The sequence below is a fragment of the Ambystoma mexicanum genome, chromosome 6q (assembly GCF_040938575.1).
Source record: "Ambystoma mexicanum isolate Mex_15411 chromosome 6q, UKY_AmexF1_1, whole genome shotgun sequence".
Lineage (NCBI taxonomy): Eukaryota > Metazoa > Chordata > Amphibia > Caudata > Ambystomatidae > Ambystoma > Ambystoma mexicanum.
Window position 1 is genome coordinate 372915527 of NC_090937.1, and position 27363 is coordinate 372942889.

The following is a 27363-nucleotide window of genomic DNA, read 5'->3' on the forward strand; positions in this document are numbered from 1 at the left end:
CCCTGTCGCCAATAAAGTACACAAACACAATGAAGGTGTCCAAGCCAGTGTTTTGATCAGAAACCAGTGTATTGAGTAACGGAAAGGTGAAAAAGTGCAAGTCCCCAAACATCCCACCACCCTTCCCCCCACACCCCACAACAGACCCATAAAACCCTTCCCCCCAACCCCCACAACAGACCCATTACAACCTTCCCCCCACGCCCACAACAGACCCATAACACCCTTCCCCCCACCCCATGTGTCTGCCATGTTTGCGTTGGCCCATGCACGCAGAGGAATCTCCATTGACCCCCTATTTGCCATTGTCTGTAGCAGCATTTGGAGGATGGGCAGACGTGCGCCTGGTGGTGCGTGTTGAGCACCGGAGGGGGCTTGTCTGTCTAGAGCCGGAAGATGACGATGGGGCAGACTGGTCTGGTTGTGAGAAGTGGCGGTCCATTGTGTCGGCCATGCGAGTAAGGACCTCCCTGAGCCTGGATATCTTGTTACACAGCCTGTCAGTGTTTGCGTCCATCCTCTCAGTGGAGTGCCTCGCCGTCTCTACAATATTCTCCCTGAGATGGGCAGCCTCCTCAACATGCTGGCCAACCAGAACAGTCAGTTTGTGTTGACGCTGCAGGATGGTGGTCAGTTGGAGGGCAGTGCTGGGTGATGGTGTACTGGATGCTGTGCCCTCAGATGCATCCACTGCAGCAGGTGAAGCCACCATGGGGGACATTATGGCTGGATTGTTGTCCTGAACAGTCACATCAGACCCAGGTGTCTGGAATGGTATTGGCTCTGGGGTTCTAGGGGGGCTTGGGGTGTGCATCTCCATTGGCCCATCTAGGGTGTCCTCCGGATCAGATAGGGGGGCAGTGGCGGCTGCCTCACCAGCAGAGCTTACCGCAGCTGATGGTGGGCCCTCCGTGGCTGGTATTGGTGCCTGTGGGTTCCCCACCGATGGTGGGGCTGCAGTTTGTGGTGCAGCTACTTCTGCCCTGGCAGTGGCACTCCTACGATGTTTCCTGCTCATCAGGTGTGACCTTCCCCCCTTGCCCCTGGATGTTGTGGGGGTGTCCTCCGATTCCTGTGCCCTTGGCCTCTTACTCTTGGCTGGTGCTTGGGATGCATTAGCGGCATCCTCACCATCTGTATGTGAGCCTGTCAGGGACAAGAAGGGGGATGGCATTGGTTGCGTTTCAATATACTTAATCCAGATTACATGAATGATGCAGTTGTGGCCATTGGGACTTAGTAGTTGTGGATGCAGGTGATGTGCCAGTTCAGTGCCTCATCCATGCATGGTTGTGTTTGGAACTTGGCTCTGGTGATGTGTGCATGTGTGTGTGTTTGGGTCTGACATGGTGAGGGATGGATGCTTGTGTGGATGTGTGTCCATGCATGAGAGGAGTCTGTGCTCACATATGGGGGGAACAGTACATTCACATCGCATCCTGTCATGTGTACACTCACCTCCATCCGAAGTGGTACCCACGCCGTGCTTCATGGTGCCTACTCCCTCAATGGATTCCACAGCAATCAGGTTTCCACAGGTCACCTCCCATTCTTTTAGTCTGATTGGTGAACGAGCTCCACCTGCACTGGCAATGCGGTGGTTTTCCGCAAGGATGCCCCTCACCCGCAGTCTGAGGTCGTCCCACCTCTTCCTGCATTCATGCACTGTGCGGGTGCTGGTGCCCACTGCACTGACTTTGACTGCAATTTCCTCCCAGATGGCTTTTTTTTGGAGTAGTGTAGGCCGACGCATGTCATTGGCAAAAACAACCTCTGCATTCTCAGCCAGGGTCTGTGTCAGCATATTCAATTCCTCTGCTGTAAATTTCTCCTTGCGCTGCCTGTCAGTACTTTTTTTGATGCCTTGGGCATGAAGCAGGTGTCCCGGATGATTTTGAACTGCTAACGACTCAAAACAGGTCCAGGGGGCAGAGGATGGCAATGGATTTTGTTTTTAAAGATGGCTGCCGTGCTCTTTCCCGTTCCTGTGCGATGACGCTATTTCCAGTTCCGGAATTTAACGGTCACCGCTATTTGCGGTGACTGCTATTTGCATGCAGCAGGAGGGCAGAGGTGCAATCTGCACTTTCGTCGAGGGCGGTAGGTGACTTTTTTCAGTCTTTACCGCCATGGCGGTAGGGGGTTTACCGGCATGGCGCTATGCTCGTGTCCGCGTACTCGTAATGGTGCGTTATTAGCGCACTCTTGTGAGGGCGGACACGTTGATAGCGCCATGCTGGTATTTAGGATTTTTTACCGCACAACGTGTAATGAGGCCCATAGTGTCAAAAGTAAATCAGCTAAGAACACATACTACATAAAAGAACAGAAGAATCAAAATACATCAATGATTACGATGCAATCATTGCCCTCCTATGGTATGCAAACATAGATGTGCAGTACATTGCAGACAATTCCATTGCAATTGCACCATATGTCACAGCTGACTTAACTAAAGCAGAGAAAACAGAGCTTCAAGACCACTGGGATGACATATCATCTGGCAAAACACTATCACAGAAATTGTACAGCTTAGGCATAAAAATGCTCTGTCATAAAGAATGTGGCTGCTATGAAGCTGCAGACTGTTTAACCGGTACTGCCTTGTATGGAAAATCTGACAATATACTATGGCTAAGTCTTGGTATTGATAAATCTATAAAAAGAGTTCTCAAATCATAAGAGGACATAAAAACAATAGCCAAAAATGATCCCAACAGCCAATACATTTTGAAAAACAATTTACTAGACACATACTACCCAAACAGGAGTACCACTTTGGAAACTATGTGTCTGTACTACGTAGCCCAAAACTTCACATACAAAAATAATATTAAACCAGATGAAAAGAAATGTAGATACAGATTAGCAAATTGTGAAGGCATGTTAGGGAAACTTACCAAACACAGCTTAATTAATCATATCAAATTGTCATTAAAACACTCCTCAACATAAATAACTGTATTACATGTCCCTGCTACAACTTTTTAAACCATGGAGAAAAGAAGAAGAGTTACTGGATACATATGACTCCTATGAAGATGCTTTCAAAGCAAATGAAAGCACTATAACAGACTTAAACCGTACACAGTACCAAACAATGTTGCACAATGAACAGCAACATGAAGAAGAACTCCAAGCCCAACTAGAAGTGGACACTCACGACAGTAGTCAATCTTCTGTAACAGGAAGCCAAGAACCACTTGGACAGACACTAATAGCAAATGAGGCAGAATTAGCCATGACAGAAGTAGAAAACACCATGTGTCAGTATGAACAAGCTACAGAAGAGTTTGCTGAACTGGAATCACAAGTGAACAATGAACAGAGTAGCATTTACCAAGAAGTAACAAAGCAAATTAAACATGGTGTGCAACATGAAAATGAAAACTATACCTGCCAAGACAACAAAACTATACTGCTGTATGTGAGTGGTCAAGCTGGTTCAGGCAAAATATTCTTAATCGAAATCATCAGCAAGTTCCTCCAACAATTGACAAACAACAAAAGGTTTAGATGCTTACAACATAGGCGGTGTCACTTTACACTGATTATTACTCCTTCCAGTAGAAAACCAAAACAAATTAGAATATTACAAACTTTCTACAGAAGCTGCAATGGAACTACGCACAGTTTTGAAACAAATGAAAATGCTGCTAATAGATGAGGTGAGCATGGTCTCCAACCTAATGTTGGCTTTCATTCACAACAGAATCCAAGAGGTACTCAAAACAGACTACGAAGAGCTCTTTGGAGGAAAACACATTATTGTTTTCGGAGATCTTCTTTAATTGACACCAGTGAAAGTTGAACCTATTTTTTAAACCTTAGGCCACAAACTGTGCCGTAAAACTCTTGGCAGCATAGGAAATGTCAACCTTTGGCAACGTTAACAATACAGAGAATTAACAGAAAACATGTACCAGTGTGCAGACCTCACATACACCAACATTTTAAAAAGTATTAGAGTTGGTATACTATCTCAAGAAGAACAATCAATATTAAAAACCAGGCAGATCCATGCACTCTATGGCCATAACTCATGTGCTACTGATATCATGGAACAATTAGCACATAAAAATATCAATTGTATGTCCTTGATGCCAACTCTTGCAAGCTGTTAAAAATTCAATGAAACAATGTTGAAAAAATTAATGCAACCAATAATTGAAATTTGCTCCACAGATAAACTGGACGTACATGGTATGACACTACCCATGTGTCAACAAGTCACAACAAGACTAACTACCTCAGAAAACTCTCCAACACAGCTGGTTTGGAGAAAATATTAAAATTATCCTTAAACTGTAGAATAATGTTAAAACGTAACCTTGACGTGGAGCAAGGTCTAGTTAATGGAGCACATGGTACAGTTGTTGGCTTTCAAACATACCCACGTGACAACAACATTCAGTTTGTCAATATTCTCTTTTTACAAACTATCAGAAGTTAAAAGGATAGGACGCTCAACAGCCCGCTTCCTTCTTTGCAAAGACATGTATGTACGCAGAGAACAATTTTCACTAACTCTAGCATATGCAGTTACCATTCACAAATCACAAGGTCTTACCCTAGATAAAGCATTGATAGATATTGGTAGCACAGTCTTTAAAGAAGGCATGAGCTATGTAGCACTTTCACGCTTGCGTGCACTTGACGGGCTCTTTCTAATCAACTTTGATGCAAGTAAAGTAAATGCTGATATTCCTTGTATTCTAGAATACAATAGACTGTGTTCACTCTACACCCCCATCTAAAAACCTATGCTGTTCTGCAAAACGCAAAACGTTGTAAAAGAAAACGACTTCAAACTGTAACGATACAGGATCTCACTGCAATTCCGCCAAAGAAAGTCAAAGAAAGTCAAAGAAGCTTATACTGCATCAAGTACCACAACCAAAAAAGAATCTACTGCTCAGAGTAACTCAACTATTCTTCAAAGAAGCAACAAACACTCTGAACAAATGACTTCAACACAGAACTGTCAGGTCCATTCAAATTTACAAATACAACTGGTGTAAATTGTTACTCAACTGTAGCAATAAATGTTCTATTCCAATTGCCACCAATAATTGACAACATTTACTTACAGAGTACAGACCAATTGTGTTTGCAAATGTTTTTCCTTCATAGTAATTCAACCGACAATCCTGACAACACTTACAGTGTTCATGGAATAAGACTACTGTGGTGGAATGGTCAAGTTAACTATAAACTCTCAAGAAGATCTACAAGAATTTCTAATGTACTTAGTACAAGTACTGGAAAACAAAAACATATCAATAAATGAAATCTTCCCGATTTCATACATATGGAAAGATACATGCATTCTCTGCAGCCATTTGGCACAGGAACAATCCCTAATGAACACTTTGTGTATGTATCCATACCTAACTGTGAATCCATTCCATTTCAGCAACTTGCACAAAATGCAAACCATGGCAGATTATGTACTACCTGCAATTCAGATAATCGCTCCACCTTACAAATACAGACACATAGTAAATATGTAACAGTAATGCTTTTACGTCACAATGCAGATGGTAACACAAACTCCTGTAAATTGACTGGATTAACACATGGTCAAGTATCACTTAGTAAGAAAACCTTCATGACAATAGGTATAATCTACCACGCAGAAGCCACAACCAATGCAGGTCACTACACTGCATATATAAAGAAGAATTGTGGATTGTTTGAATTTAATGATAGTACCATTACTCTAAAACAGAGATTACCAGCAAATCTTGTAAACTCTTACTTAATATTCTTAAAACCAAAATTTAATACGTAATCTGTGTATGAACATAAGCAAAACTTCAACTTCAAAACTATGCACAGTTAAAATACACCAACATGTACGTAACGGCCCACAGATTCTGCCACAAGCAAACAGATAAATAAATACCACTAAAATGAAACAATAAATATACAGTTAGAATACGCCAACAGGTATCTAACTGCCCCAAAAAATCTGCAACAAGCCAACAGATAGAAGAATAGAAGGAAACAAGAATTAAACAGTAAAACAATGAAAGAAATATATTATACCGCAACATAGAAGGTCTTTTTTTAATTCAGCATTGATTTTTTTTGCCACAACCCAATGATTTAGAAAACAAATACAGAAACTGAGCAAATTGTGCAGTACACTGGTTTGAACAATACAACTTGTAAAGTACTAAATATGAGGGTCGGAAAAAATATAGAAATGTCTATTATGCAATGCAATAACTCATTATGAACTAACAACACTAACATATGGGGGCCGATTCATTGAACAAACGTGCACCTAAAATCCCAGCACAAGTAGGCGCAAGGTGGCGCAAGCATGAGAAAGCAAGCGCAAGTGCACGCGTGCGATTCAAGGAAGGCGCTGCGCTTGTTTACCACTGGTTGTGCGCCAAATCTGTGCATGGCGGATGCGGGCACACACATCATCAAACGGCGTGCGCTACGCGCACAGCAAAAGCACACATAGCGCGCGCACACAAAAAAAGTGGGCGGAACAGTGGGCGTAACACGCGGAATGGGGAATAACGCGTGAAAAAGAAGGCGTAACTAGGGAAGTACTGTAGGGAACTACACGGAACGCCCACACGCACGCGAACAACCCGTATTCATGGATTTGAATATGGGAAACCCGCGCACGGCAAAAGACGTGCACAGGCGTCAACGCGTCCACCACACGAAGGCAGGCGGAAGCATCCCCGCGCACAGTATAAAAGTGCACGCAAACAACACATATATACAGCTACAATGAATGCCCCATTTGTCGCAGCACTGATCGTGGGACACCTAAGGAGGAGGAGAATAGCAAGGGCACGCATTTTTTCACCACGGACAAGCCTTTTTGGGATGTCTGATGAGCAGGTCTATGGCAGGTATAGGTTTCCACCCCGTATCATCCTAGACCTGGTCAGGGAGTGGGAAGATGACCTTACATCCCCTACCCTCTGCTCCCAAGCATTGAGCCCCTTGGAGAAGGTGCTCAATGTCCTGCATTTTTTGGCCACTGGGTCTTTTCAGCTGACTACTGCCATAGTGGAGGGGTCTCACAGGCCACGCAGTCACGCTGCCTACACCAGGTCTTGGCAATCATGACAGCGGGCCCCTCAGTCCGCAGACACATATACATGCCCAGAACACCCGCAGAAAGGAAGGCCGTTGTCCAGGACTTTTACAGGGTGGCACACTTCCCCAAAGTGCTCGGTGCCATAGACTGCACAAAAGTGGCGCTATGTCCACCTAGGGCCACTGAGCACATCTACCGAAACCGCAAGCACTGGCATTCCATCAATGTACAGGTGGTATGCGATGCAAAGGGAATCATCACCTCTGTCTATGCAAACTACCCTGGCTCCACCCATGACAGTTTCATATACAGAATGTTTGCCCTGAGCCGGGCCCTGGAAGCTGGGCAGCATGGCGACACATGGCTCCTACGTGAGTACAAATGCCCGTGCACATCCATGCATGTCACTCACACACACAAATACACAAACCCCAATAATCACAACCATTGTCACCTCTCCAGGGGAAAGTGCCTACCCTCTGAGCAACCACATGATGACGCCAATCCGGAACCCCACCACACCACCCCAGGTAAGATACAATGTGGCCCATATTGCAACCAGGGCCATAGTGGAGCGCACATTCGGAGTGCTCAAGTCATGCTTCCACTCCTTTGACCGCTCTGGCGGGCAGCTACTCTATACACCCCCAGTACTGTGCAGGATCATTGTGGCAGCATGTGTCCTGCACAATGTTGCAACACGGCAGGGCGTACCGGTGGACATGGTGGTGCCCCCACATCCCCAACCACAGGCACAGGCACTGCCCATGGAAGGGGATAGGGCACGTGGCGAGGAAGCCCGGACCCAGCTTGTGGCCAAATTTTTCACCTAAACTCCAAACCCTGCGGAGTCCACACAGGCCTGACACATACCAGGTGACAATCGATGATGACAAAGAGATAGTCAACTGTCACAACCTCACCCCCCTGAGATTGTTGCCAAGAAATTGCCACATTGTGTGCATCCCTAGCTACTTAAACACAAGCAATCATGTGTGACCAAAAGGCACACATGCAAGATGTGAATCACACAGACCGGCAAAACAGGCCAAGATTATCACTGGTATGTCACTCAATCCCTCCCAAACCACAACATGACATGGCAAGCAATAGCCATACACCAACACAGTACCAATAAGGAACACATTGACATGTGAAAAATGTAAATTGGCATCAGACAATGATGCCTGACATGGAATCAGATGAAATGATTGACCAACAACCTCCCACCCAAAATAAGTCATACCCAAATGCATTCCAAAAGTTGTAGTTGTAACATAACAATGAATGCCTGTCTACATGCACAATGTGCATTGCAAAATCAACACTGCAGCTTCTGTGTGCCGTGTCCACCTCCTGCAACACACTGCTCAGCACACAGCACAGTGAACAGCCATTGTGTGTGATGCACACCCTGAGCATCACATCTAAGTGATAAACTACATCAAAAAGCAAATTATCCATGTACAGGATCCACAATTGGTCATAGAACATGTGCTGCAGGGACACAGTGGGCACCAGAAGGCAAACTGTGTGTACACGTGGACATGGAAGGGTGGTTGTACATGTAGTGTATTATAGTGCGAGTGTGTGGGTCAGTAGGGACATGCACTCAACATATGCATGTGCAATCAAGTGACCATCAGTGTCCTCTACACATCACATGTGAACATTCACCATGTGTATACCCCAGCATGTCAAACCACACCTATCCCCTCACACCTGAAAGGTAAACACAACACATGAACAGGCAATGATCAGCAGAATACATCATGTACATAGGATACCAAAATTACAATGTCAGGGTGCCCATCACACTGCAGGGCAAGGCAACTATCAACAACAAAACCCCCCCCTCCCCCCGCAGAAATCACCATGATCCACTGAACAACTGCACCTGGGTTATTCAGCCTTCATCCTTGAATTTCACCTGGCCACAGGATCGCCCTTCCTCTTTGTCACCATCTCCCACCTTGTGTGTAAAAAGTTGCCTGCACCCTCAAAGTCCACCTAGATTTGCAAAAGCACCAAATCCAAGAGAACTCAAAGCAGGCCAACACAGAAGCCAAGCAAATAGCCTGCAGGCAGTAAAACAAACCAGAAAAGCCTCCAGTAGATGACTTGAAGTAGCAGTATGCCACAAAGGTCAAGTACTACCACAATGATGTCAACAACCAAGTTAGCACAGTAAAACAATGTCACAACAGGATGTGTACCATGTGTGGTACATAACATAGAATGATGCACCACGAAGGGATGTGTACTGTCACAGCTCCCGTGTACAGGCGCAGGAGTGGCACGAACCAACCACCCCCACGGTGGTCTGGGTGTCTGCAAGGTCAAACTCACCCAGGCCTCTGAGACCCTGGTGGGGAAGGAGGGTCAGGGATATGCAGTCGGGACAGGTATTGGCATAATGGATAACTGGAATGAGGGGCAGGAGAGGGGAGTAGGATTGACACGGGAAAGTAGGGAATGCACACAAATATAGTACTCGCATTAACACATACACAATTTGACCAAACGTGTTCATCATGCACATAGCAGCAAATTACTCAAATGGAAGCCAAAGAGAAACTTATCTCTGGGGTGAGTGCTGGCCTCCTGCCTGCGCGCTCTGAGGTCCGGTAACAGGAGCAGTTCAATGCTGCAAAGACAGCCACATTTAATAATCTGTGCATGCCCAAAACACACAAACACACCACCAAATATGCCCCAAAGTAACAAACTACTCTACAAACAGACAATCTTGTGTGGGTGCTTCGTACCCATACATAACATTACCCCTGTGATGGTTCATACACAGTCAATGCAGTAAGTCAGGCGCCAATGGGTGTGTGGCAAATGGAACACCAATGTGTCATGATTCACACAACATGCAATGTTCCCTGGGTAAGCAGACAGCCACATATAGCAAGGTATGACTTCAGAACAAGTCGTGTACCACCATGACCAAAATAAAGTAGTCACTGAATGTTTCAAATTCTACTTGGAAATGAAATACACTGTACCCGAGTCTGTACCTTGCTGTCTGTCCCTGAGAGCTGGTTCTTTCCATGTCTCCGAACGCTACATGGCTAGTACAAGTGCCTCAATACACCATGATGGACCGGAGGGTATGTGCCACTGCCCCTGCAGGTGCCCCAGAAAACTTTCCCATCAACTAGCCATCAGTCCACTAACACATCTGAGCTGTATTGTGCGCTTCAACACCAATATTTGTCCAAGCTCACCGTCAGTGCTGCTACTAAGCATGCATGTGCAACTGGCCTGGTGGAAGGTTTGCTGTGCTGTGACCCCCCTGTGCTGTTCACCTTGCCTGGAGTCAATTGAAACACGTCAGCAGTTTTCGGATGTATGATCGCAATCCCTGTGCCTCTGCTTGCGCACACATGCGCATGTCGTCACCACCAAACGTGTCCAGATTCCAGACGTCCAATGGCCCATGTCTGCTGGCAAAAGTGGTCTGGAGGCTCATCCCCCTGCAGAAAGGCCATGAAACACATGATTAATGCTTTAGATTCATCTGTATGTGTCTCTTCAGGCATTTCATGACTGGACCATGTCAGAGACGTACATCAGAAATCACACCATCAGTCTGTCTTTCACAGCCAAAGTGTGGAACACACTATCTACGGCATGAATTGCAACAAGCACATGTACAGTAAAGATAAGAAACATACTACACAATGCATAGAAATGAATGTACACATGAATCATGAAACACCCCATATAGCAAAAGAAGAACAGTGGTCAATTACACTCCAATCATCCCCACTAGGGGTGTTAACACAAGTTCCACAGCAGCAGACATGCCACATATATGACAGTCCAAATTCCTTGTGTAATAGGATGTTATACCGAACCATCCTTGCGAGCCCATGGATAAGGGAAGCAGGAGTGGCATATGTGATTCAAGGACCCCAAGCAGCAAACACATACAGAAGACAAGGTTGAAGGGCCCAGCTGGAACAGACAATGGATGCTTTCAAGAGCCAAAAAGCACCACACCGTCACATGAAAGCACAATAGACGAGCAATTTTAAACTATATTAACTAATTACACTAACTATGAAAAACCTACATTACCTATTCAAACTAACTATCAAACAGAAACTTAACTAACTAAACTAAAAGAAAAATCAAAAATGGCCACATACGACACGGGGGGGACCCAGGAGGGGGGAGGTACAGGGTGCTGCTCAACACCCACATGCGATGATGCTGAGGAAAAAAAAAACCTCCATGGGCTCAACGCCTGCACAGCCCGACCTATGTGGGAGATAGATTGTCATCCAAGTCTGGCTCTTCATGGAAAGGAGGACGTGGCACAGGAGCATGACCACGCCTAGCCGCAGCTTGCCCCTCGTCGGCAGCAAGTCTGGTTCTGTGTGGTGATGACACGTAGGTCTGCATGCAGAACCTCCCGTGATACACATGCTTCCTCTTGCAAGGTAGCACGTGTAACACGGAGTTCCTCCTGCAAAGCCTGTCTGGACAACCGCTGCACCTCCCGGCAAGCATGTAGCTCAGCCAGTTTGGTACGCTCAAGCTGTGCAAACCTTTCCTCTGCCCGCTCCCTCTGGGACATCAGAAGGAGACGCAAAGTGGATCTGAGGGAAGCATACTCCTCCCTCAGGGCCTTCATGTGTGTCTCTGCGTGAGCAGCAATTGCTTGACGCAGAGACGACATTTCAGCCTGGCGTGCCCTGTCTGAGGCCACCATGCCCAGCCTGAGCAAGCAGGCCGTGGACCGTGCCGCCTGCTGCTGGAGAAGCACCTGCCTAGCAGAGGGCAGTACGGATCAGGCCACACGCTCCATGCTCTCAGCGATGTTCTCCATTGCTGCCCCCTGCCGTTCAGAATTGGCAGTCATGTCTTTCTCCTGCTCAGTATACTGCGGTTGCGTGCGGCGACCGCGTTGCTGGGCTTGACCCCTGCGGGACCCAAGGACCGGGTGTCCTCGTTGTGTTGGCACCGCCCGCGGCTGCACGACTACATCCCCCCGTCGACGTGATGTCCCAGGCACATCAGTGACTGGTGTGGAGGATGACCCTGGGTCCCGATCCACCACGGGCGGAGGTTCCAAGACTGTCTGACCCCTCAGTGCAGGTGTCACGGACAGAGGAGTGTCCATATCAGAATCACTCACCCCTGACATTTGGACCTGATGCTCATCCAACTCGACATGGTCGTCAGAGTGTTCATCAGGGCTGGACTCATAGGCAGCCAGAGACAAGATCGACTGTAGCACTTGGGGATATTCATGGCCTACCACCCCACGACCCCCACTCGTGCTGGGTTGATGTAGTGATAACAACCCTGTGCCTGGCATGACAACACCATCCTCCGGCTCCATTGCGTCATCACATGAAAAATATAGAGAAAAAAGGTCACTACACATGTTAGAAGCACACAACACACACACCGACACCAAACACATCAGGCAGACATGTGACACACAAAATAGAACCTGGCATGCATGCTGGGTCAACTTGAAATTGCTTCTTTGATTAGACCTGTGGAAAGGTGGCAGTTTGCACTGAAGTGGCTCTATGCAGTGCAGCAAATATGTATGTTACTCACTATCTACATGTACAAGGACTTCATGGTGTGTGTCAGAAAATGTGAAGGCAGTGCAAGGTCAACTTCAGGCATCACGTGCAATGTGCATTCAATGGGTAGCATGTCTACAAGAAAACCACCCCTCCCCCCAAGTGCAAAAGAAGGGATGCATAGCATGGTATCAAAAGGCTGACCATAGACCTCTGTATTGACAGACAGTGTTGACTAGCATCAACAGCATCATGTGAGTCAAGTGACAACATAGCAAATGATGATGGGACAGTAAGCAGGACACATGATGAAACCTCTGGAGTACACCCACGTGTGAAGAAGACACTACACCAGTTGGACAGAGTCATTGGCCATTAAACAGGCTGAGGCCTGTGACCCACACAGATTGTCAAACCCTAAACATGTGTGCAACGCAATACTGAGCCACAGTTGACATGGGAAGGCAGATGAAATGCCATGCAATGTAGGTCATCCAGGACTTGTATTACAGTGATCATCCAGTCATGGACACATAGGGGCATGCGTTGAATGTACATGGAGCATGAATGGGCACTCATGTCCCCGCGGGGCATCTGACCTCTGCACAGTCCAAGTGAGAAACCCTGCATCAAGTACTAAGGATGTACCACACAGCATATGTCTGGCAGATTGGCCGCTGGATGTTAGCATATACGCATGAGGCATGAACAGGGAAGTACCCAACAGCAATATTGTAGCAGACCAGTGCTAAGGTGGAATTGGGGTGCAGAGCGGGGGGTTGAGGGGCAAGGGAGCATGCCTACATTGAGTACCCGCTTGCAGGCAGAGGACACATGCACGTCAGTCATGCTATGCATAGTCGCTGGGCTGAGAGGAAGGTCACCCCACTCTACATGCAGAAGTGCCAGTGAGCTGGAACATGGACCGCAGGCGCATACTGGTAACCAGCATGTGAGTAGGGTGCAATAGTGGTGATGTGGACAGTCCCCGTCTGCTCCACATGTCCACCATCCAGCAGAGTAGACATGCATTAGGGAGGCATTGCATTACTTGCACATCAGAACCATGTACACGTCACATGTAGTGGCAGTCGTGCACAACACATCACACAAGTAAAACACACACATCCTCAACAAACACGCATCAACACTCACTGGACTGGGCATCAAAGTCCGGCATCTCTCCCACTCCTTCGACCGATTCAGAAGATATGAACTCTGCAACGAGTGACTCATGCAGAGTGAGGTCTTCCTCCACTGGTGCAGGACCACTGCCAGTCACCAGAGTCAAGTTGTAATTTGAGGCACGCTTAGCCTTAGCACTGCGTTTGAGGTCATTCCAATGCTTTTTGCATTCTTGCGCTGTGCGCACGTCATGGCCGAATGCACTCACATGTTTCCGCAACTTGCTTCCAGTGGGTATCACGGTGGGCCGTAGTCTGACAATTAGCACCCACTAGCATGTCACGGCTGTGGTCCCGCACGTAGTCCACGAGGAAGTCCAGTTCCTGTTTGCAGAAAGGCTTCTTCCTCGACGTGCAGGAGGTCGTGGCTGTGTGTGGGGTCCCAGCCTGTGCTGCAGGTGCAACCTTCCTCCTCTTGGATTGTGGAGCAGACCCTGGCTGGCTAATGCCGCCCTGATCAGTATGGCCAGTGGGTTTGGTGGATTGAGCCAAGGGAGTGGCAGCTGGAGGGACGACCAAAGGCCTGACTTGTGTCAGTGGCAGCTGGGTGCCCTCTAATGGACCCTGTGCAGCAACATCCGCTGTGGCAGAGTCATTGACCGCAACTGTCCTGGTTGGCAGACTCACAACCGTGGTGTTGTTGGGAGCATCTGCCCCTGCACTTGCCAACACCTGGCTGTTCGGGGCAGCAGATGACATAACTGCCCCAGGGACACGTGTCTTGGTCAGGGCAGCCCTGCGTGCCCCTAAGGTTTCCCTCCTGGCCTGTTGGAAATCTTCCAAGGGCTCTTCAAGTGCCAACGCAGCCTGCGCTGGCAGACCCTGAGCCTGGGTGGTGTTGTCCCCAGCTGCACCTGCAGCTACCACTACCCTTGGGCCCGTGGAAGTCGATGAAACGAACTGCCGGGTCACACGGGCGCCAGTGCCAGATGCAGAAGCTGCATCTCCCGGAACCACAGGGGTTGGTGGCATGACTGCACCGACACTTGGCACAACATCGTGCTCAAGTGGCGCACCCCTGCTCTTCCCCCTCTGCGGCCACCCTGGACACCCTGGAGTCCCCCTACTCCCTGGTCACTCCGGCCACGTCCCAGACCACGGCTGCCACAAGAAGGTCGCCCAGCTGAGGCACCCCTCGCATTTCATGGCCTCCCAACCATGGTACAGATGTAGTAGTGCCGGCACAGATGGAGTAGTGCCAATGGGAGGTGTACACCACAATTGACCTGGGCAATTAGGGTGAAGGGGGTGGGATGCAAGATGTTAACAGCCCCCCTGCACCTGCAAGGCTGTATGTGACCCCGGTGATGTAGTGATGGGTCACACAACGCTCAGGCACCCCAAAACTGCAGTAAAACCGTGCACGCAACGCTGCAGCCTACGTGCGTGGAATCAACCTCCCGCAGTATGCGGTGGCACCCAGTAACACGAAAAACGCATATGCTTGGGACATGCAGGCTTCTATGACCTCGAAAACGGGTGCGATACACAGGGGCACCCGCAGTGGAAAAAATAGCGTGCGCGACTCACCGTCTGACTAGCGCAATGCAGAAAAACACGTGTAGCCAATACCCCCGCCAAAAGAAAAGATACATCCTTGATAGCTGTGAAGTTGTGATGGCGCATGAAACAACACGAAGCATGAACACACGTCGGTCTCCACGAAAGGCACATACAGCGAACTGCTGGCCCCGCTCACCTTTAACCCGTGCTGAGGGAAACGCCCGCGTGCGTCACGTCACTTACGTGCGTAGGCCCTTTCCTCGGATTACATGCATTCACACGCGGACGTGCCGTTTTTTCACACGTGCTGAACCGCTATGCCCACGTCACAGAAGCGTTTACGCGCTAAGGGCCTTTGGTCCAATGAAATCGCATTCATGTGCTGACGCGCTTACGCGCTAAGGGCCTTTCTTCCAGTTACAGGCTGACGTGCAATTTTTTCACATGCCAAATCACTCCTTATGAAGCTGGCCACGCAACAACACACGGAAGACCACGCTCCTGCCCAGAAGGCCGAATTACTGCCCCCCAGAGCCCTAAGCACGCTCCCACCTGCCATCTGCTGCTGCCTGCCTGCCTGCTGTCCACGTGCCCTGCTATTTGGTGCCTGCACGTCAGCCAGGGTTCCAGTTGTTGTGTCCAACGCCGCTGGAACAGAAGACTCCCGACTGGGATACTATCGCTCCACAGCCCAGCCCTAGGACCCAGTTGCCCACCCACACCTGCCTCGGGGGTCGCCATGTCAGGGCAAACACCATCTGAGACCACTGGCGACCCCCAGCCAGAGAGGCAGAGGGCCACCAGCTTCAGTGTGAAGGAAGTTGGTGTCCTAGTGGAGCATGTCCTGGGGCATTTTGATGCCCTCTTCGGAACATCACGCGCCAACAAGGAAGGACGGGAGAGGATCTGGGACGACGTAGTGGTTGCCATCAACGTGGAGGGGGTGGCAACCCGAAACATCAAGCACATCAAGAAGCGCTGGGAGGACTTGAGGTCCAGGACCCTCTACAAGGCCCGGCACCTCGCGGAGGGGGCCGGGTCAGCATGAGTGACATCCAGATGAGGGTCCTGGAATGCGTAAACTCAGCGCTCCACGCCCAGATACTGCAGAGGAAGACCCATCTGGAGTTGAGCGGTAAGTGGCCAAGCATTTGTGTGTGAGACAAGGCATGTTGCAGTGTGCTGGTAGTCTGATACTTACCTGTATGTGTGACATAGGCCATGTATGGATGTGTGTGTGCAGGGACATCATGGTCATGCATGTGAGGACAGTAATGTGTGAACCACATGGTTGGTGCATGAGTTACAATGCAACATGGGTATCTGTATGGCAAATGCACACATGAAAGCATGCCAGTGTCTGTTCTTGCACACTGTGGGGTTGTGAGGTATGGGTGCTGCTGTCATGTACATGTATGGTGCACATGTGTGTGTGTCTGAGAAGTGTGTGTTTGACTTAGGTACGCCATGGATTCATGACACATGTCTGTGATGATGTGTACATTCACTCATGCAGTGCGGTCACCGTTGTATGCACTGTGTCTATCCACTGTGTCTGTGATGTGCAAGGCATGATGCATGACCCTCCGGTGATGTGTGTGCATGGGATCAGTGTGAGCAATGATGCATGTGAGTTCGAAGGCAAGATTTTGGTTAATAGAGGCCCTTGTACATGGATGCTGATGTTGATTGCAGGCGCCGTGCCTGTTCATGCATGTGTGTTGTGTGCATTCACCCATGTGTTGTGGAGGGACAGGATGGAAGTGACGTTAGACACTGCAACTCATGTGTTATTGCTTCCTGTCTAGGGGAATGTTGTACTGTACCCTGATGCTTGTGTTCTATGTCTCCTGCTACGCAGCGTCAAGTGAAGAAGAGGGCGGAGACGGCGCTGTGGAGACAAGCAGCGGGGATGCCTCCACCGGACGGCGATGCAAGGCCCAGCCACCCTCCCAGGACTTGCCATCATCCGGGAGCAAGGGGGCTGGTGACGTGTCTGCCACTACAGCTGTGGCGGAAGGGCCGGGTGAGCCCCCACAGGGGCTTGCAATGGTGGAAGATGGTATGGAGACATCCAGGTTGGTGGTCTCCACAGAGGTGGAGGAGCCCGCTACTGAGCCGCACATGGGGCCTGGTGGGGATAGTACCACTGGTGTAAGTGGTGCAGTCCAGGGTCAGGGTCAGGAGGCAGCACAGGTCACCGCAGAGGGGCCTGTGCATGTCCCTGTCCTTGACCCTGTGACTGCACCACCATGCACCAGCAGGGATGCCCCGTCCCAGGCCCATCCACAGGTAGGGGAGAGTGCCATGTCATCTGCCTCCCCACTACCTGTGGACGAGGGGTCCCATGACCGTATGGGCTCCATCCTGATTGGTGTCGCGTTGCGCACGCGTGACATTCGTGATGACGTGCGTTCTTCCTGGGCGGAGAACGCACGCCATCATGAACAGCAGAGTTGTGACGTGGCACTGTTGGGAGGGGCCCTGGTCGGTGGGTTCCTACATGTGTCGCGCACTCTGGTGGACCTCTCCTCCTCTGTGGAGACTATGCACCAGTCGTTCTCCCTGCCGCCTTCCGGACCAGATTCCACCAGGGCCCCCTGTGGACCTGGCCCGACCAACAAAGCCAGCTTGGTGGAGCTCACATCCCTGCCACAGTCGGGGGTCGGCAGTCCAGCAGGGGTGGACACCACAACTGGAGACCAGCTGATGGAGGATGTGCAGGCACCATCGGACAGGGCACATGGACAGCAGCAGGAGCAGGCTGTAGGTGGGAGCAATGATGGCTCGGGGCCATCAACATCGGAGGGGCAGGCATCGGCCAGAAGGCAGGAGGACCCAGGAATGGGAGTGTCTTCCGTGTGGCAGCGTTTGGGCCAGCGGATAGATGCAGAGTGGCGGCGGGCGGAAGAGGCGCGGCTCACCATGGTCAAGGCGGAGTTCGCCATGCGCCTGGCATTGGGGCGTGCAGAGTGCCTCGAGCCAACTCGCAGGGAGTTGGAACAGGCCATGAGAGCCTCCCTGTGAGACCTCGGGGCCAGGGCAGAGGACATGGAGTTCGATGATGCCCTGGCCTGGGACAGCACAGAGTGAGCACAGGACTTGCCCGCCCCCATTGTATATAGTTAGATAGTGTTAGGTTTCCTTTCTGTTTTTGTTTATTTTGGGGCGCTTGGACAATGCACCACGTTTTTGTATATAGTTCTTTATTAGGTAGTCTTTTTTGTAGGTTTCATTTCATTTGTTGGGCTCATGGACCCTGGATTGATGATTTGTATCTAGTTGAACAGTGGATATGTCTTTTTTTTTTCATTTCACAATGGGGCAATGGATTTCACCTATTTTTTTTCCCTTGGATTTGCTTTGTTGGACTGAGACTTTGGACACATTTTCATTTGGATTTCTTTGGATTCTGATTTCATATTTTTGATTATTTTCCAGACATGCTGCGTTTTATTTCTTCTTCACATTATTGTGTGTTTTCTTTTCATTACATTCATTTTGGGTTCAATACATTTTTGTTTCATACTTCGATGTGTGGTATTCTCTCATTGAATTCATGCATGTCATGATGTGGGTTTTCACATTCACTTGCACCCATTGTGTGTGTGTGTGACGGACACATATTCATTTACATACTTGCCATTCGGGTTGTATCATGTAATGGGCATTTCTATGTGGGTGGATGCAATACTTGGTTGGGTCTTTGGGCTAAGGTGGCGTGGGGTGTGATGTGGCTGGCTATAAGGCCCATGATTGAGGATCGTCATGACGTGGGGGCAGGGGGACATGAGTGGGGGCCTGATGGCAGGTGTCCCTGAATGCTGGGGGGTGGGGGTGCTGGGGGACATATGCGGGGGCCTGCTGGCAGGTGCCCCTGACTGCTGGGGGGTAGGGATGCTGGGGGACTTGATTGGGGGCCTGCTGGCAGGTGCCCCTGAATGCTGGGGGGTGGGGGTACTGGGGGATATGTGTGGGGGCCTGCTGGCAGGTGCCCCTGACTGCTGGGGGGTGGGGGTGCTGGGGGACATGTGTGGGGGTCTGCTGGCAGGTGCCCCTGAATGCTGGGGGCTAGGGGTGCTGGGGGTCATGAGTTAGTGATCACTAGTGCAAGTTGACATGTGGCATGGCTGGGGGCATGCCGATGGTGGATGGACTGTCTGCGGCACATGACCAGGGGTGCAGGGTAGTCCCCTGTGGTGTGGGCAGCCTGCACGGGCCTTGGAGGGGGTAGAGGGGACACCTGGGAGGACTTACAGTGCTAATTCACATGTGGGACTCCACGCGCACCCCACTGGATACACGTACCCCGCTCTGACAGCGAAATTGCGTGTGAAACTTCCTGTGCACCCCCGAAATACACGTACCCCACTCGCACAGGGCCTATCGCGTGTGAAACTTCCTGCGAAGCCCCGAAATACACGTACCCTGCTCCAATTGCGTGTGATACTTCCCGCGTACCCCCGGAATACACATACCCCACTCGCACAGGGCCTATCGCGTTTGAAAGTTCCCGCGAACCCCAGTAATACACGTACCCCACTCGCACAAGGGCTATCGCGTGTGAAACTTCCAGCGCACACCCGAAATACATGTACCCCACTCGCACAGGGCCTATCGTGTGTGAATCTTCCTGCACACCCCCGAAATACACGTACCCCACTCGCACAGAGACTATCACGTGTGAAACTTCCCCCGAACTCCTGAAATACACGTACCCTGCTCCAATTGCGTGTGAAACTTCCCGCACACCCCCGAAATACACATACCCCACTCGCACAGAGACTATCACGTGTGAAACTTCCCCCGAACTCCTGAAATACACGTACCCTGCTCCAATCGCGTGTGATACTTCCCGCATACCCCCGAAATACACTTACCCCACTCGCACAGGGCCTATCACATGTGAAACTTCCCACGCACCCCTGAAATACACGTACCCCACTCACACAGGGCCTATCGCAATGTGAAACTTCCCGCGCACCCCCGAAATACACGTACCCCACTCGCACAGGGCCTATCGCGTGTGAAACTTACCGTGAACCCCCGAAATACATGTACCCTGCTCCAATCATGTGTGAAACTTCCTGCGTACCCCCAAAATACACGTGCCCCACTCGCCTACTGGCCTATCACGTGTGAAAGTTCCTGCGAACCCCAGTAATACAGGTACCCCCATCGCACAGGGCTTATCACGTGTGAAACTTCCCGCGCACTATCGAAATACACGTACCCTGCTCCAATCGCATGTGAAACTTCCCACGTACCCCCAAAATACACATAGCCCACGGGCACAGGGCCTATCACGTGTGAAACTTCCCGCGCTCCCCCGAAACACACGTACCCTGCTCCAATCGCGTGTGAAACTTCTCGCCTACTCCCGAAATACACGTAGCCCACTCGCACAGGACCTATCACGTGTGAAACTTCCCGCGCACCCCCGAAACACACGTACCCTGCTCCAATCGCGTGTGAAACTTCTCGCGCACTCCCGAAATAAACGTACCCTACTCCAATCGCGTGTGAAACTTCCCGCAAACCCCAGTTACACACATAACCCACTCCAATCGCGTGTGAGACTCCCCGTGCAGCGGGGTACGTGTAGTCAGAGGGGTGCGTGGGGAGTTTAACAGGCGTTTTCGTGGTTGGGGGCCTCTGCGCCATGTATGGGATTTGTGCGCTGTGCATTTCGCACGGGGAGGGGTTGGGGGCGTAACTGGCACTGCTGCAGAGTCACTGCACCACTCTGCGCCACGGCTGGTTTTGGAAGCTAAAATCCATGAATACGCTGTGCTCAGGAATGGATTTTAGAGCACGCGGCTGGCGCAGAAAGTCGTACGCACACAATGTGTGCCAGCCACGTGCGCCACTTGTGCGCTGAATTCTATGAATTACCCCGATGATCTTTTCTTTTATCACAGAGATTGAAAAAGAATCTCTGGTCCAATCACCCAAGTCATGAAAAAACTGTATACAACCACAAAAAAGTCAACCAGTAAGTATTTAATAAATGGACTCACAAACAAATCCAAAATGTTTACTTCCATGGGTATCTTATGCCGCATTCCTTGTTACAAACTTAACTGCATAGCCTAGCCAAAACTCCACATACAAACTCTACAAATGAAACACTACACAAACTTTTGGGTTGTGGATATTTGATGGGTGTTTGATTTTATGGGTATGTTATGCTGTGGTGGTTGGGCCAGCGCCTAGAGTCTTGGGTGCATGGCCTACAGCCTTCAGCCATGCACCCAAGACTCTAGGCCCTGGTCACAACCACTGCAGCATAACACACCCATACTACCAAACATTTTGACTGTGGTATGTGGGCTGCTTATAAGGGATATTAATTACAATAAATGCTCTACTAACAACATAAAAACAACATCATACTAAAGTAAAATAGCTAGTCGTGCATTTCTTATGTCCGCGGACAGCCGCGAGGACCGCTGACATGGCGAACACATCAGGGGTACCAGCCACCTAAACAAATACAGTATTTGACCCATCGCTTACTCCCCAACCCTTCCCAAGCACTCCTACACACCAGCACACTCCTCAAAATTGCATTTTGCCTCTGTTCACCACTGCACTGTGCGTGGATGTCTGCGGATCCAAGATGGCGGACGCATCAAAACAATGTGACGCACCTCACGCCTCACTCCAGCCAATCAGCGAACACAGTGCGTGTCCGCAGGCATGATGCAAGCCGATTAACCAATCGGTGTCCTGTCTGCGGAGCAAACAGGGAAATGTGTCCGCAGAGTGGACATAGATATCACTAATTTTTTTGCCTTACGTTTTGGTCATTTTAAAAAACACTACTGGATGGATTTACACACAATTAACAAAAGCACGCTTTCACGACCAATCCACCACTCCTGCCACAAATTTGGTGGAAATCCGTCCAGTGGTTTGGGCTGTAGGCGTGAGCAAAGTTTTTTCCCATTATGTCTATGGGAAAAAAAGAAATTTTGGGACCCCCCCTATAACTTTGCCCCCCCGGGCCAAACCTCACCAAACTTTGCAAACAAATTCAGAGTGTGCCATATACTTTTTTTGCAAAGTCTGGTGGGGATCCGTCCAGGGGAGCGAAGTTATAAGCCTCCCAAAAAGTGTTCTTCCTGTGAGATGAGCAACTTAACCATAACCACAGGGCCGCTACCGCAGTCCATGTAACATATACATATATATACATACTCAGTAAAATATGTTGTTAAAGGGACGTTATGGTTAAGTTGCGCCATTAAATCCTATGAAATTCAGTAAAAAAAAAATTGATGTCCTGGGTGTTAGTCTTAGCAGTGCATGGTGATGGCGTGAGTTATGGTTGCTTAGCTTACCATAACTGGCGAATTGCAGGGGTTTTTCGGTTTTACTTCTAACCATAACGTCCCTTTAACAAAGTTTTTTTACTGAATTTCATAGGTTTTTAGTAGCACAACTTAACCATGATGTCCCTTTAACAAAGTTTTTTTACTGAATTTGATAGGTTTTTAGTAGCGCAACTTACCCATAACCTCCCTTTATAAAAGTTTTTTTACTGAATATACATTTTCATAGAGTGAATTTGATATATGTTTACTGGGATTCCCTTACTTTATATACAATTAACATAGAACATGTTGAACTCCATTGTTAGTGATTTTGATGTCCGCGGACTGTGCGTATGTCCACGAACGGTTGCGGACAACATCAAAACTACCCAAATACTCAGGGGGTAACTTGTATTGTTCTATCATGCCATATAAACACTGCACAAGTTCAAAAAGCAGCACATAAACACATTCTATGTAATAATAAATAAGAAGTGGAACCTATATATCTAACACATTAACCATCCATTTAAATACCATACGTAGTAAAATAGAACATACCAAAACAAAAAAGATATGCCTCCAACATAATTACCTTACAGAAACTGCAGAGCTAGAAGCAACAGTAGACCTACACCACAGTATGAATACAACTTACCAAAACTAGTAAGTACACTTAATTTTTCTTGTATATTTCTAAACCTTTTGTATTAGATACACTAAAATTAATATATTTTTGTTTTTCACACAGAAATGTGCAGTACTTTGGAATGGCTTGAGGAAAATGTCCACGTGAGGAAACGTCTGAAGACAGTGATACTAATGGTACACACTTCTCTATATAAGCAAATTAATAATCATTACTTTATGTGTACTTAACATATATATATATTTATTTTTAACAGACCATACAAACATTGAAAATAATACACCAAAAGACACATTGAAAAAAGATGCTGCAAAGCATGGAACAGAAAATGGACATGATCAAGGAAAATTGCAATGTTTTGAAAGAGTTTGTGGAGGACCACATAAAAGAAAACATTAAATACCATTGTCCCACATGTACCTTTTCCCCCTCTCCATGTCCCAGTCAACTATGCCCAAACCATCAAGACCAAGAAAAACGTTTTGATGAGACTTCCATCCCTTCATCCCCTCCCATCCATCCTCTCCAAACCCCATAATTCCCCTACATTTGTATCAGTTTCTGTTTCCCCCTCTCTTTCATAAATTCGGTATATGTATATAATTTAAAAAAAATATGTTTCATTTAATGAAATCCTTTGTGTCTTATTTTTTTTAAAAAGCAGTTAATTTTTATGTCCGCGTACACCGCGCGTGTCCTTAGAACAGTTTCAACTTGCCTGCGGACAGCACGGACGGGAATACTGTCCATAGGACACCGCTCATTTTCACTAATTACGGACACCCCGGACAGCGCGGGCATGGTGAATACTTCAGTAGCACCTGACACCTAAACAAATACAGTAGTTGACCCATCTCTTACTCCCCAAACCTCCTTAAGCACTCTTGCACACCAAAACACTCCCCAAACTGACATTTTGCCTTTGTTTGCAGCCGCGCTGTTGGCGAATCCAAGATGGCGGGTGCATCAGAACAATCTGACGCACTTCACGCTCTTCACCATCCAATCAGCAATTGCGCCACATCTCTGTGGACATGACGCAAGCTGATAAGCCAATCGGTGTTCTGCCTGCGGAACGAACAGGGAAGTGTGTCCGCGGAGCGGACATAAATATCAATAATTTTTTTAGACCTACTTTTTGATCATTTTAAAATAAACTACCGAATATATTTTCACCAAATTTACAAAAGCACACTTTCAGGACCAAGCCGCTGCTCCTGCAGCAGTTTTGGTGAAAATCTGTCCAGCGGTTTGGGCTGTAGGCGTGCACAAAGTTTTTTCCCCATTCAGTCTATGGGAAAAAAAAAACATTTGGGACCCCCCTATAACTTTGCCCCGCCTGGACCAAATCTCACCAACCTTTGCATAAACATTCTGAGTGGGCCATATACTGCTTTTGCAAGGTTTGGTGAGAATTTGCCCAGGGAGAGCGAAGTTATAAGCCGCCCAAGAAGTGCTCTTCCTATGGGATTAGCAACTTAACCATAACTACACAGCCACTACCGACCATGGCTGTGTAATATATATATATATATATATATATATATATATATATATACACACACACACACACACACACACACACATATATATATATATATATGTATATATATGTGTGTGTATATATATAGGAGTGTGTGAACTATGGATGATTCCACTTCGCATGGTAGCACAGCTGGACCAGAAAAGGAAGGCTTTTTCTAGTGTGTCGCAGTTGAAAAGCAATCGAATTACAGTAGTGAATCAAAGAAGGGTGAGGCTGGACCAGCCCCAAGAAGCAAAGGCCGCTCTGGGCTGGAATGGTAGCTACATATGTGTGAAAGAACAAACTCCTTTTCAGAAGACGGGCACGAAAACAATGAAGATGTCAGAGGTTCATTAAAAAATAGTATTATAAGTGTACCAAAAGCTCAAAACCATGGTGTTCAGTCACGTGGAGGGCTGAAAATGGACAATTATGGTGTACTACACCTACGCAAAGGAGATAAAGTATGCTATACTCCCTGTTATTCTCAGACATGAAGACCAAACTCTGGGTCAATCAAAGGGCTAATTGACTGGCCTACAGCAGGGTGATAAAGGATAGTGTACTAATTGGTGGGCAGCTATGGTCAAGGCCAACCCACCAGCACCTGGAGGCCAGCCCGCATGCTGCTGGCGTTTGTGGAAAAGTACTGACGGATGTAAGGGTGACAACCATATATAGAGGGCCACATAGTAAAGAGCCCTATAGTTTGTGTAACTAATGGGACATTGTGTGTTTTATGACGTTCATAGTGACCTGTTTGAGGAGAGGGCTTAGTTGCCCCACCTGATACTAGAGACCCTATCACTTTCTTAGACCAGTATGGAATTTATACCTAGATGTTCCATTAGACCCAATCACTTTCTCCAATAAGTTTTTGTAGATTGCCGCATAAGATGACATCACCAATGACAAGTTTTTACTATATAAGATGCTTTTTATAAGATTCGTTGAGAGTATACGATCTAACGTCTGTTGATGTTCGTTGTAACTACCTGTTTTACACAATTGTAAATAAAAAAGCTTTGATTTGCCAACTTTCTGAGTTTGTTTGATTATTGATGTTTGATTATCTTCTGCATCCCCATCCACCTCAAAGTATTGCTACTTTGTCTGAAAGGGCTTGGTCGAGCACCCCGGGTTTAGAAGGGTATTCTGAGTTGGAAGCAAGGAGAAAAGGAAGGGTTAAGCTGAAATGAAGGCAAGGAGAATACAAGTTATAACAATTTGGCAGTGGCAGTTTTGAAAATGATGGAAGGATGGAGGAGACATTGGGAAGAAAGAGGCATGTTGCAGGGACATTATTACATGAAACTTGTGGGAGACACCCCCACAACCCTCAAACCCTTTTCTTTCCTCAAGGGGAGCAGGGGACACCCCTGCAATCCCCGCTCGCCCTGTCTCTATATATATGGTCACCTATATAATGTCACTACAACCTTTTCCCAGAGACATTATATGGCAACCATATATATATAGGGTTTTTATTTTTTATTTATTTATTTAAATTTATATAGCGCGCAAGCAGCCCAGGGGCATTGAGGCGCTGTTACTTGCAATAACTTAGTTACATGGTACATATGATAGCGATTGTTGACACATTATGAGTAGTACAGGAAATCATACTGCTGTTACAAATATTGCATTTGGGCGTAAATTACAAACATAAATGATAAGTATTTGTGCTGATGTGTCGGTCCTTATGTGAAGAGGGTAGTTTTCAGTGTTTTGCGGAAGGTGGTGAGGGAGTCCTCGCCACGGATGGTGGGAGGTAGGGCATTCCAGAGGGTGGGCGCGAGGTAGGGGAAGCTGGATCCACCCGCTTTTACTCTTTTTACTAGTGGCACAGAGAGCATGTTGGTGTACGGGGATCTGGTTGGCCTGGTGGTGGAGACAGGGTGGATCCTTTGAGAAAGGTAAGCAGGAGCAGTGAAGTGAATGCACTTGTGGGTCAGTGTCAGGGCTTTGAATACGATCCTTTCCTTTATTGGGAGCCAGTGGGCTAGTTTTCTGGCTTCAGAGATGTGTTCTCTTTTAGCAATGCCTTGGGCTGCCCGGAGAGCATTGTTCTGTATTATTTGTAGTCTCACTAAGTTTTTGTTGGAGGTTCCTAGAAAGAGTACATTGCAGTAGTCTAGCCTGGAGCCGGTGATGGCTCTGGCTATGTTGGTGCAGTTCTCTTTGGATAGAAAGGGCCTGATTGCGTTGATAAGTTTAGCATGATATGCAGCTGCGGATGCTATTGCGTTGACTTGTCTATCCATGGATAGGCTGGAGTCCAGGTAGACTCCCAGAGTTTTGACAGAATCGGAGACTGGGATTTTAATGGAGTCAATGGTGAAGTGGCTAAATTGGGCATCTAGGTTTTTTAGCGTGTCGGGGGAACCTACCAGGAGGAGTTCCGTCTTGTCAGAGTTGAGGCATAGTCCGTTGTCAGCCATCCAGGCTTGGATGGTGTTGTAGAGGTTGTTGAGTGTCAGGGAGTCGGTGTCATAGTTACCTGTGAGAGTGAGGAGGATCTGGGTGTCGGCGTAGTTGGTGTATGAGATGCCC